This window comes from Phoca vitulina, unplaced genomic scaffold (genome assembly GCF_004348235.1).
Source record: "Phoca vitulina isolate PV1807 unplaced genomic scaffold, GSC_HSeal_1.0 scaffold73, whole genome shotgun sequence".
Lineage (NCBI taxonomy): Eukaryota > Metazoa > Chordata > Mammalia > Carnivora > Phocidae > Phoca > Phoca vitulina.
In genome coordinates this window covers 1,533,878-1,547,098 of record NW_022589776.1, presented here as the reverse complement: position 1 = coordinate 1,547,098, position 13,221 = coordinate 1,533,878, and positions in this window count along the sequence as shown.

Sequence of the window (13,221 nt, the reverse complement as noted above, 5' to 3'; positions counted from 1 at the left end):
TAAAGAGAATTTGAGTCAGGATTTCTGTTAGTTGCCATCAAACATATCTCATAGTCTGATACATTAGACTTGCTAATATTTTACTTTGGATTTAAAAAAAAAATTTTATTTTAGAGAGAGAGAGAGAGAGAGAGAGAGCGCATGAGTGGGGGGCAGGGGGCAGAGGGAGAGAGAGAGAATCTTAAGCAGGCTCCACGCCCAGCCCTACACGGGGCTTGATTTCATGACCCTGAGATCATGACCTGGGCCAAAATCAAGAGTCAGATGCTTCACCAACTGAGCCACCCAGGCGCCCCTTTATTTTAGATTTTTAAATGTATATTCATTAGTAAAAATGAACCAAGATATATTTTATTTTTGTTGGCATTGTTAGCTTTTAGTATCAGGATTAAACTTCTTAAAGTAAATTGGGAAGCTTGTCATAATTTTTATTATCTGAATAATTTAAATAACTCAGGAATTAAGTGTTCTTTAAGATATGTAAGACTTTCTGATAAAGTCATCTGAAACTAGTGCTTTTTTTGAAGTTAGATCTTTTGCTACATTTTCAAGTTCTTTGATTATTTGGCTAATTTTCTCTCTGTGAGCCAATATTAGTAATTTATATTTAAAAAAAATCTATTTCAGGGCACCTAGCTGGCTCAGTGGGTGGAGATGTGACTCTTGATCTCTGGGTTATGAGTTCAAGCTCCACGTTGAGCACAGAGCTTACTTAAAAAAAAAATCTATTTCATGTAGACTTTGTAATTTACTGGCATATATAAGAAATCTGAGAATTAAAAAACTCTATTTTTGGTTATACTCCCTTTCTCATTATATATATTTGTGTTTTCTTGCCCTTTTTTTACTTGATCAGACTTACTAATGATTTTTGTGTTGTAGCAGAGACAAAAACCCCCTATTTTTTATTTATCAGGTCTATGCAGTTCTGTTTTGCTGTGCTTTCTAGTTCATTAATTTCTCCTTTTATTTTTATTGCTTTCTCCTATTTTCTGTTGGTTTGATTTTTTTTAAGTTTCTTTTTTTTTTTTAAGATTTTATTTATTTATTTGACAGAGAGATAGAGAGAGAGCACAAGTAGGCAGAGTGGCAGGCAGAGAGAGAGGGAGAAGCAGGCTCTCCGCTGAGCAGGGAGCTGGACGTGGGGCTCGATCCCAGGACCCCAGGATCATGACCTGAGCCGAAGGCAGTCGCTTAACCGACTAAGCCACCCAGGTGCCCCTTTTTTAAGTTTCTTGAATTGGATGCTTAGATCATTTATTTTCAGTCATTTATATACATTAGTAAGATCACTAAAAGCTCTGAATTTTCTTTTCAGTTAAGGTTTTCATGGTATCCCATAAGATTTGAAATGTAGTGGATTTTATTAATTTCTAAACATTCTGTATTTTAGTATTGATTTCCGCTTTAACCCAAGAGTTATTTAGAAAACTGTTTTATAATGTTCATGTGATTAGATTGGGTTTGCTATTTTTTTCTTATTAATTTCTTGTTTTATTGCAATTTGATCTGTACCTTCAGAAGCATATAGAGATTTTATTTGCAACCTAGACCTTGACAAATGTTTATTAAGCCTTCAATGACTATTTAGAATGAATGGATTGTGTCTCCTTTTAAAAGATAGGACAGGGGTACCTGGGTGGCTGTCAGTTGAATGTCCAACTCTTGTTTTTTGGCTCGGGTCATGATCTCAGGGTTGTGAGATTGAGCCCCATGTCTGGTTCCATGCTCAGCAGGGAGTCTGCTGGAGATTCTCTCTCTCCCTCCGCCCCCTCTCTTTCAAATAATAAATAAATAAATAAATAAATAAATAAATCTTAAAAAAAATTAAAAATAAGGGATAGGACAAATATCTGCCTATGACACCTATCTTTCTCTCTGTCTGCCCACCTGTGATTGTATCCCTCCTCCCATCTACTTAAACTTATTCAGGTCTTCCCTCTTCTGCTCACTCTTTTTCTTCCTACATCATCAACCTCTGCTTCTCTTCTGCTCGTTCTGTTAGCATACAAACATGCTCTAGTACAGTTCTCTCCAACAGGAATATAATGTGAGCCACACATGTAATTTAAAATTTTATGGCAGTCATGTTAAAAAAGTAAAAAGAAAGGTAAAATTAATTGTAATGTATTTTATTTAACCCAATATCTACAAAACTCATCATTTTAATATGCAATTAATATAAAAATTATTAATGAGATTATTTAATATTTTTTTACCAAGTCTTTGTGTAATTTATACTTACAGCACATCTCACTTTGCACAGTCACATTTCAAGTGCTCAGTAGCTACCTGTGGCTAGAGGCTACCATATTGGACAGCTCTGTTGTCCCAACATTTCCTCTTGCTTCCACTCATTTCTCTGTTCCTCTCTTTTTCTCTTCCTCTATCCATTAAAACTCATCTTGTTAAAGCCAACGGAAGCTTTTCTTCACTTTCAACATATTAGACAAAGTTGATCCCTTTTTAGGGAAGCATTTCTTTCTCTGCTTCCATAACGCCAAATTCTCCTGATTTTTTCCTCCTCTCCCTGACTTCTTTGTTTCCTTTACTGACTCCTCATCTCTTCTCTGATTTCTACATGCTGGAGCTTCTCAGGGCACATTCCTTGACTGTTTCATCTATCTGTAGTTCCTTTGGAGGTGATATCATCGAGTCCTGTGGCCTTAAGTAGCATCTATATGCCGATAATGCTCATTTTTATCTTCGGCCAAACTCAAGATTTGTATTGCCACCTATCTGCCCATTTAATGCCTTGACCTGTGTGCATCATATGACATATGCCCAAAATGTAATTCTTAATTCCCTATTTTCCCCACAAAAACTCATTTGATACAAGACTGGACATCCCCAGTTTTCCCCTTCTCTCTAGAAGAAAGTCATCCTGACTCCTTTTACTTACCTCCCAGGAGTAAGTCCAAGTTCAGTGATTCTGCTTCCCATGTATATCTTGTAATTGTTCATGTCCCTCCATCTTTACTCCCAGCCCCTGTATTCAGGTGTTTCGGTTATTAGTTTATTTTCCCTTAGATCCAAATCCACCTTTGTCTTTGTCCTACTTTACAATCCTGGAGCTGTACTGTGCAAACTGTAGTTTTTCTCTGCCAGTGGGGTTGATGTTAGGCTCAGACTGGGGGTGGAAGGTGTGCTGGAGGGATTCTCTCAATACTGGCCCCAGCAGTATTCTTTGTGGCGATGGATTGCTCCCATGGCTCCAGCGAGTAAATGTCTTCCAGAAGATTTCTTCTTCATCCCAGTGGTGGGTGGCATGTTTCTTTAGCAGCTAAGCCATCCCGGAGAGGCCTGAATCTTTGCCTGGTACATCCCTTCTCTATATTTTGAAGTTTCCTTCTTGTTTACCATTCCTTCAGCCCTATATGTGATAGCCATAGTCTGTGGTCACCACCTCTATGACAACATAAATTTCTCTTTTGCCTTTTTCACTAACTAGCCACCTTTTAACGGAGTGAATAGTTCTTTATATTAGGCTTTCCCTGTTTGAATTACTGGTGGTTTCTGTCTCTTGACTGGACCCTGACTGAAATGGAAATTGGTACCAAGAATATCCTAGAAGAAAACCTCCATGATTGTCTTTTGGGGTTGGTTTGGTCTGAGCCCCTTGCCAATGGGAAATACAATGCTGGTACTACATGACACTCAATGGCATAACAATCAAATGATCACACATGTTTGACTGTAATGAAATGTCAACTGAAGCAGGTGCTTTGGGGGCCCCAGTGGCTGCTGCACATGGCAGTAGCAACCCCTGCAAGGACCACACTGCAGGATGGTAGTATAGTGGAGTGGTTATAGAAAAGTGAAAATTTCAGATCCCTAAACTCTTGGTTCAATTTTTGGTCTGAGATTCAGAGAACTTCCATGGCAGCCCTAAAAGGATTTTTTATTTCTTATAATCGCAGGGCTGATACTGTTGAAAATCAAATGCAAAACTTCATTTTGTTGAATTCATAGCCTTGCCAAGTTTCCAGTGTGGAAGCGACCAGAAAGGATCAGAAGAGAATAGGATACTCAAACTTGAAATAGGGAGTTCTGGTTAGACTCAAATGAAACTGAGAATCTTGAGTCACTCAGAGTCTCCCTTGCCTGACTTTCTGTATCTGAGGAGCCTGCCCTCCCCCCAAACCCTGTAATTCCCTTACCTGGAACTGACATGTCACCAAGGAGAGGATGCCCATGCTCCTTAAAATCTATACCAAATACCCCTTATTGCCATGAGGCCCATAATTAAGGTTAAATTTCATAGTGTTCTAGTGGCCTGGAAGTGGCAGTGGGTCTCTAAACTGGTGCTGAGCTCAGGTTCCCAGATTTGTCCCTTCTTCCAGAGAGTCACTGCTTGCTCGTCAGAGTATGGAAGGGCCCAGATAACCTCAATAAACCCTAGATTCCAGATTCTCAACCAGTGTTTTTCAACACCATGGTTTCAAAAACTAAATTTGAGAAGTAATTTTAGTCTCTTAAATAGAAGAATTCTCCTTATAGAAACATTATCTAGGGTGACTATTGTTCAATTCCAGACCTGTCATCATTGTCCCCATCCTTAGCTTCCAGACTGTGTGATACTTAGGGGGCATATACATCTTGGGTGGGAGAAATGGGGTGTTTGGCAGAGGCAGTGCTCTCTTCCTCTGATATTTGCTCTCTAGAGCTTTCTGAGCACTGAGTCATCTTTACCAAGTGGCTGGGATTTAGCCATTGAAAGAGAAGATTCCTATGTTCCACGGAGAAGGAATGTGGGCTTGTCGTAGTCCTTAGATACTGAGCTCAAGTGTCTCTAAACTAAATTCTTTCGTTGTACAGACAGCTAGGCTATTAAGGCTATATCAACAAAGTATTTACATGTATTAGTCAGTCAGTGACACTCTTCTGGGACTCCCCATGGACAGAGAGGTTTATTATTTTGTGTACCCACTTACGTATGTAGTCAGTTCTTGTCAATAAGCATTCAGCCTTCATCTTATGTTAGTCGAGAGCACAGTTCCAGGGCAAGCCAAACCATGGGTTCAGGTCTCATCGGGAACCCGTTAGCTTTGCTCTGTTCCATGGTCCTGTCTCTAGGATCAATACCCTGATCATAAAGGGAGCGGGGTGGGATATGGGGCTCATTCATCTGTTAGAGGATAAACAAACAATTGAGAGTACACACTTCCAACTAGAGGAGCTGGAATATCATTGGTGTTGCCTTTTTATATAAAGGCAGATTTACTTACCATTTAAAGAGACTGAATATTTTAAACTAGTTACAAAGTTAAGTTATTTATATATGTTGTTTCCCTCCCCTTTTCCTTCCTCATTCTCTTGTTCATCCATTCAACAAGAATTTGCCTCTCTATGTATAAGCCATTGTGCAAGGTGCCAGGATAAGACCTCAGTGAGCTTATAGGATAACACTTTTTCCTTACCTCTTCTCAGTTTTTTTCATCCCTTTTCCTCTAAACATTTCTTCTCTCCCATCCCTTTTTCTCTTTTACATTATTATTCAAGCATATAATAAAAATAAATTGTTGCCTATTAAGCTATAGCTAATTCAGGGCGCCTGAGTGGCTCAGTTGGTTAAGCGTCTGCCTTTGGCTCAGGTCATGATCCCAGGGTCCTGGGATCGAGCCCCACTTTGGGCTCCCTGCTCAGTGGGAAGCCTGCTTCTCGCTCTCCTCCCCACTTGTGCTCTGTCTGTCACTATCTCTGTCACTGTCTCCGTGTCTCTCAAATAAATAAATAAAATTAAAAAAAAAAGATATAGCTAATTCAATTCAAATTCAAATCTGGGAGATTTGCATAGTTCTTTAGCTATGGCGGGCCACACTCCATTTTATCATGGTCACTAACAACACCTGCCTGTGGGATGACTGGAGGCATGGGGTTGGCACAAGCAATGCTAGCTGCCCTACTGAGATCAGTTCCCTGAGGCTGGACTCGAAACTCTAACCATCTGTTCCTTCAGATTTCATCTCCCTTGCCTCCTCCAGCATGAGTAGAACCCCTACCTTCCCCAGAAACACTTTGAGTTTTAGGGTATTTTCTCCGCACAGCCACTTTGCCCATGTGGGTTCTGGAAAATTTCATCGCCTAGAGGTATGTCACCATGAAAGGGAGTTTGGGAATGCCCCAGTAAGCACAATCTGTGAAAACACAAAGGCATGTGTTTACTCTTCGTCCAGAATGGACTCTTGAAGGTTGGGGACTCTGGCTCTGTATTTTCCTGTAGCTGCATAGCAATGATCTGTTTTTCTTGCCCAGTAGGTGTGTTATGATTGCTTAATAAATACTTAATGTTAGCAACGAATAAAAACTAAGAAGCTAGGTTAGGTATTTCAGTGATCAGGTGGACACATTCTGTTAGAACAAACTTTTCCACCTTCCTTTCCAAACTTGGGTTTGTTTTGTACTTCAATCTTGGGTCCTAAATTGGAGCCAGAAACAGTGGGTCAAAGAAGAAAACAACCACTGAAAATAAACAAAGCTAGAGATGGGAGCTATGCATACCTTAGGCTATTTCATAACATGTACTTAGGGAGGACATGATATTGGCATTTATTGTCTTTCCCTTACAAATTGGTCATCTTTCCTTGGTTCTTTGTGTGTTCAGTAATTTTAGATTGTATTTCAGACATTTTGAATATTGAATATGAATGATTCCCACTAAAATCCCCCAGAGAATGTTGACTTGTTGGGGTATTTTTTTTTTTTTTAAAGATTTTATTTATTTATTTGAGACGCAGAGATACAGAGAGAAAGAGAGAGCATGAGCAGGGGGAGAGGCAGAGGGAGAGGGAGAAGCAGGCTCCCTGCTGAGCCAGGAGCCCGATATGGGGCTCAATCCCAGGATCCTGGGATCATGACCTGAGCCGAAGGCAGATGCTTCGAGCCACCCAGGTGCCCCGTGACTTGGGGTATTTTAACAGGTAATCCACTTGGGTTATTTCAGACTGTCTGGCTATATTCTGTGGGTGATAGTTCCATTGTCATCTCAATTTTTGGAATCTTTGCTAGGCTGCTTTGAATATGTTCCATGCATGTGCAGCTCGGGGTTAAGACTGTGTCTTGTGCCAGTTCATACACAGAATTGAGAGAGTCCTTTCTCTAATTCTCTAACTCCCTCCTATCCAGGATTCCCCCACATTCCCCCACCTGCAGAGCCCCCTGTTCTTGGTCCTCTGGGCCAAATAGGTGGGATTCTCTTAGAGTCTTGGATGCTGTGCTGCTACATAGTTCCTGTGACCAGGACCACTTTTGGTGCTAAGGGGAGAGTGAAAAAAGAGAAAATTTACCCAGTAATTTACTCCAAATCTCTTTGGATCACAAGACCCCCCCCCCCTTTTTTTTTCAGTTTGTTTGACCAGAAAGACAAGGTTTTTATTGGGATTTTAGCTGACCATGCCATTTGACATCCTGGCTGACTCTGCTAGAGTGCCTCCCTTGGCAGGCTCTGAGAGAAGGGATACACACACACACACAAAAACCCCAGATTCTCTCTCATATTCTCTAGCTCAAGTGGCCACCTTTCCCAGTCTTTCCAGATGGAGGGACTTCTCTTGAGGTGTTAGCTGTCTGCAGCAGCACCATTGCAGCTCCACTGCATGACAGCCCTTGGCTCAAGAATGTGAACAAAAGAGGAAATAAAATGAGAACCCCACCCCTGCACAAATTGCTTTTACAGCTTTTGGCTCCCCTCCTTATTTAAGTTTCTTTGCTTTTCAGATTCTTTAGGTTGTTGCTTTTTGTACTTCATCTGGACTTTGTTGTTGTAGTCATCAGAAGAGACAGGTTTTAGTGAGCTGCCTCTTGACTGCACTTTCTTTGTGTTCTCTTTCCACTTCCATCTCAACTGCCCCTGTCACAGTATAATGACAGACACCTACCCTATCCTTAAGTGAATGGAAACCATGGCTGTCCTTTTAAAACTACACCTTTCACCTTAGTGTTTTACTTGTGGTTTTCACATCCTTGCTAACTAAGTAAAGCTTGATTAGGAGTTGTAAAATTGAAGAACTTCACTTTGAAGATGACTGATCACAAGTCCTGTTTACCACTAAAATGCAAGTATGCAACCACACCAATGGATTATCTGTCTCTCCTGCATCTTCGTTATCAATCTTCCTCTTCCTTCCCAATCCACCTATTCAATCTCTAATTCATTCTTCTTCTGCTGCGCTCTCCTCCCACCCCATTTTCTTTTCCCAACCAATCTACCCATGTTTATTCTTTCTGAAAGGACCTTCTTCTTTACCAGAATTTCAACACTCACTTCTAAGAACCAATCCCACTTGTAGCTCACATTTCTATCCACAATTAAATCTCTCAGAAAAATCCACAACTAAATTTCTCAGGAAAGTAAAGGCATATATATTCATTTTCACTTAAAAAGGGATTATAATTATTCTAGAAAATTTGCACATTTTCAAAAATTAAAAACAAAAAGAATTCCCCAATAGTCTGACCACCCAAAGAGAAACACTGTTAATGTTATATGTGTGGCCTTGAGTGTGATTTTAAAATTTAAGTTAGAAAAACTTGCAAATTACCCACATTCTTTGTAGAAAAAGCAGAAAATGTAAATAATCAAAAAGAAACAAAAATCCCCCATAATCCTACCCAGAGGTAAATACTGTTTTTAGTTCAGTGTGTGTACACGTGTTTGTGTGGGGTTAGTTGGTTGGGGTAGGGAATTGGTTGAGCCTGAACTGGTATCACAGCTTTGCTGTGCTGGAGGAAGGGGTTGGGTGAAGCAGGTGTTGATTTGTAAAGGTTGATTTACATAAAGGACTTTTGATTGTGTTATCTGGACTAGGCTTGAGATGGGAACTCCTGATGAGCAAAAATTTAGGGAATAGAAAGAATTTAGTGATGTGTGTTATGTGCCTTCTTGTTTTTTTTTTTTTTTTTCCTGCTTTCCCAAAAAGCTCACCCACTTGCTTTGTATATCTTAGGCCTATGGAAACAGAGACTTTAGGCAAAAGGCTTAGATGACAAAGGAAGCAGGAGTGGGAAGGGGTTTTCTTCACTTTTCAGTCAGAGCATAGCAGGTCTCCAGAGCAGTGAGCACTGAGGTCAGCTTTATTTTGTGCTGCATTGGTTTATAGGTTCCTGGATCTCTAGGAGGCAACCTCTTGTGTTGGGAGCGAGCATTCTACCAGTAACTCTGGGCGGAGTGCAGCAGAAGCAAAGAGGGCGTTGCAGTGGAGGAACAAGAGAGCATAATTGAGGAGTACGTTAAAATAAGCAACCCGTGGAGACTCTAAAAGAGAACAGGGTGATTTTACTGGGAGAAGGTCCTGGGCCCCAGAGTGTAAAGAAATGTGCTTGTGTGTGTATTTATCTCTAAATCTATCTAACCAACTTAAAAAATGAGACTCTTCCAGATATCCTATTATATAATCTTTTTTCCCTTAATAATGTATCTTGAACATCTTGATATATTAAATATAGAAATATTTTTTTATCATTTTAATGGCTGTATTATATTCAATTGTATGTGTTGTCTGCATATATCATAATTACTTTAACCATTCTCTACATTTTAGGTTGTTTTCAGCTTGTTAGGATTATTATTAATTCAATTATTATTAGTAATTTATTTTATTAGTAAAATAATAATGCATTTTCTTGTTTTAAAAAAAGTCAAAATACTGTTCTAGCTTCCAAGCTTTCAGTCTTAGAATCCTGCTTGAGTCTCTTTTAGCAGTTTGGTGCCATTTAAAATGTTTTGACCTATTTCTGCTCATCTTTTTTGTGTATTATGTTAAATCTATTCTCAGTTTCTTTTCCACAGCTACCAGTGCTGCCCCCCAAAAGAGAGACAAAGTGGACCCTAATGGTACCCATATATCGCTACCCTCTCTTCTGGCCCATCTCTAAGCCCGCTGTCAGGAAAAGGGCTCACAGACTTACATATTCTAAATATAAATGTTATCAAACAGAATAGATTAGACTTCCTAGGGACAATTTCATTTTAAAGGCAACAAAGAAGTCTTAGAGCCAAATGATTACAAGTCTTATGTATATGGTATTTGGGTTTTGGGGAAGGGATAAGAGGAAGGGGTTGGGAGGAGTTCCGGACCAGGGGCACTGAAATACCCTTGAATCCCACAGAACGTGACCTACTTTTTCTGATAAAAAATTAATCCTGGCCATCATGGATTTGAAAGGATTCTCAATGTCTTCCTCTAAAGGTTGTCACAGCAATTAAGTTTAATGATCCATTCTTGTCATGATCAAAGACATTTTCATGATTTTTCCACCCATGAAACCAGCATTTTGAGATTTAAAAAATCAAACATATTATGTACTAATTACCTCTACTTCTTAAAATAGAAATATTTAAAAAGATTTTTTTCTAATAATAAAAGAAATATATGCACATTGTACTAAAATTCAAGGATTATAGGAATGAACAGAGTCCCCAGAATCCAATTCCCAGATGCAAATAGATTGTGCACATCTGAATAGATTTTATTCTGTGCCTACATATCTGCCCCCCACCACCCACCCCTTAATACCTAACAGAGGTGGAATCATACTACACTATTTTGCAAATTGCTTTTTTCCACATAAAACCTATAACAGGCACCTTTCTTGATCCATTCAGATGGAGGTATTTAACCTATGGATATGTATTTAACCTATTTTTTCTTCATTGATATTTAGATTCTCAATTTTTTTGATATTTTAAGCAATAGTCTCATAGCTGCATCATTGCTGACTTTTTTTTTTTTTCTGAAGGAATTTCTAGAAATAGAATTTGTTTTATCAAAGGGTATGAGTATTTTACATTTTAAAATATATTGCTTAAATGCTCCAGGAAGGTTGGACTAATTTATATTCCCACCTATCAGGGTATAAGAAAACCTGTTTGTTTCCACACTCTCTTGCCAATGAAGTGTATTATCAAACTTTTTAATCTTTGCTGATCTGACTGGTACAAAAATTTCTTTCTTTTTTTAAAGATTTTATTTATTTATTTGAGAGAGAGAGAGAGAACATGAGCAGGGGGAGGGGCAGAGGGAGAAGCAGACTCCCCATTGAGCAGGGAGCCCAACATGGGGCTCAATCCCAGGACCCTGAGCCTGACCCATGACCTGAGCCGAAAGCAGAGGCTTAACCGACTGAGCCACCCGGGCGCCCGTGATACAAAAATTTCTAACAACATTAATTAATTGCTCTGATTTTCAATGCTCCTTTTATTATAATTAAGTTTCCTCCAAAACCTAGGTCTATTTTTAGGCTCTCTTTTCTGTTTTATTGGCCTTTTATTTTCTTTACCAGTATCATACTGTTTTACTAACTTTTTACTAACTTTACTAACTTACTAACTTTACTGAATTTTACTAACATTATTTAGTAGTATGTTTTGATAGCTACTAGAGATGACCTACCTTCAGGATATTTTTTTTCTAAAAATGACTTCTTGCCTACATATTCTTCCATATAAGCTATTCTTATCAATTTGCCAGTTTTTAAAAACAAATACATAAAAAACAAAAACTGGCAAGAATTAATATTGGAATTACATTAAACTTATCAGTTAAATTGGGGAAAGGATTAACATCTTGTAAATAGTAAATTATTTTCATTTAGAGACTTGGAAGGTCTTTCCATTTTTTTCAAGGTTAATTCTATATTTTCATATATAAAGCATACAATTTTATTTATCTAGACATTGCTTATTTCTTGTTATGTTTACTCCAAGTTGTTCTCTCTTTTTAGTCGCTCTTGTGAAAAGGATTTGTTTCCTGTTATGTTTTCTAACTGGTTATTTCTGCTTTGCCAGAAGCCTTTGTATTTGTATATGGTTATCTCATAGCTTGCTACCACTTTGAAATCTCCTTTTAGTTCTAATGACTCTCAGTTTACTCTCTTGAATTTTCTCATTATGAACTAATGATGTATGCAAATAATTTGTTTTCTACTTTCCAGTCTTGTTAATTTTTCTCGTTGTATTTCTCTAAAACAACCTGTAGAACAATATTGAAAAATAGTGGTGATTGTGGGTGCTTCTTTTTTTAAAAAAATTTTATTTATTTGTTTGAGAGAGAGAGAGAGCAAGAGAGTACACAAATAGGGAAGGGGCAGAGACAGAGGCTCTCAGGCAAACTGCATAGAGCACAGGGCCTGGCATGGGGCTCCATCTCAAGACCCATAAAATCATGACCTCAGCTGAAACCAAGAGTCAGATGATCAACCAGCTGAGCCACCCAGGTGCCCCTGGGAATGGGTACTTTTATCTTTGTTCATAACTTTAACGAGAATATCATTAATTTGGTCATATAATAATTTGTATTTATTAAATTAATTAATTTTAAATTATTAAATTTTAAATAATATTAAATTGTCTTCTAACCTCGGTTCACCAAGTATTTTTATCAGGAATGGATGTTGGATTTTAACAAATACATTTTTAGCATCTCTTGAGCTGTTGGTATGATTTTTCTTTTTCTTTTTCTTTTTTTTTTCAAGATTTATTTATTTATTTTAGAGAGGTGAGGGACATGCAGGGGGGAAGGGCAAAGGGAGAGGGAGAGAGTCTTAAACAGATTCTGTATTATTCTGTACGATTATTGTATTATTATTAATGTGTTTCTTTAGTTTTGTTATTAATTGGTGTATATAATTGGCTGCTCCCATTTAGGGGCATAAATATTTACAATTTTTAGATCTTTAAATATGATATAGTGTCCTTCCTCATCTTTTATTACCATCTTTGTTTTAAAATCTAATTTGTCAGATATAAGGATTGCTACTCCAGCTTTCTTTTGATGTCCATTAGCATGATAAATGGTTTTCCACCCCCTCACTTTAAATCTGGAGGTTTCTTTGGGTCTAAAATGAGTCTCTTGTAAGCAGCATATTGATAGGTCTTAATTTTTTATCCAATCTGACACGCTGTGTCTTTTGATTGGGGCATTTAGCCCATTTACATTCAGAGTAACTATTGAAAGATATGAATTTAGTGCCATTGTATTACTTTTATAGTGACTGTCTCTGTTCCTTTCTGGTCTATGTTACTTTTGGGCTCTCTCTTCGCTTACAGGTTCCCCTTTAAAATTTCTTGCAGGGCTGGTTTAGTGATCACAAATTCTTTTATTAGTTTCTGTTTGTCCTGGAAGGTTTTTATTGCTCCTTCTATTTTGAATGATATCCTTGCTGGATAAAGTATTCTTGGCTGCATATTTTTCTCATTTAGCACTCTGAATATATCATGCCAGT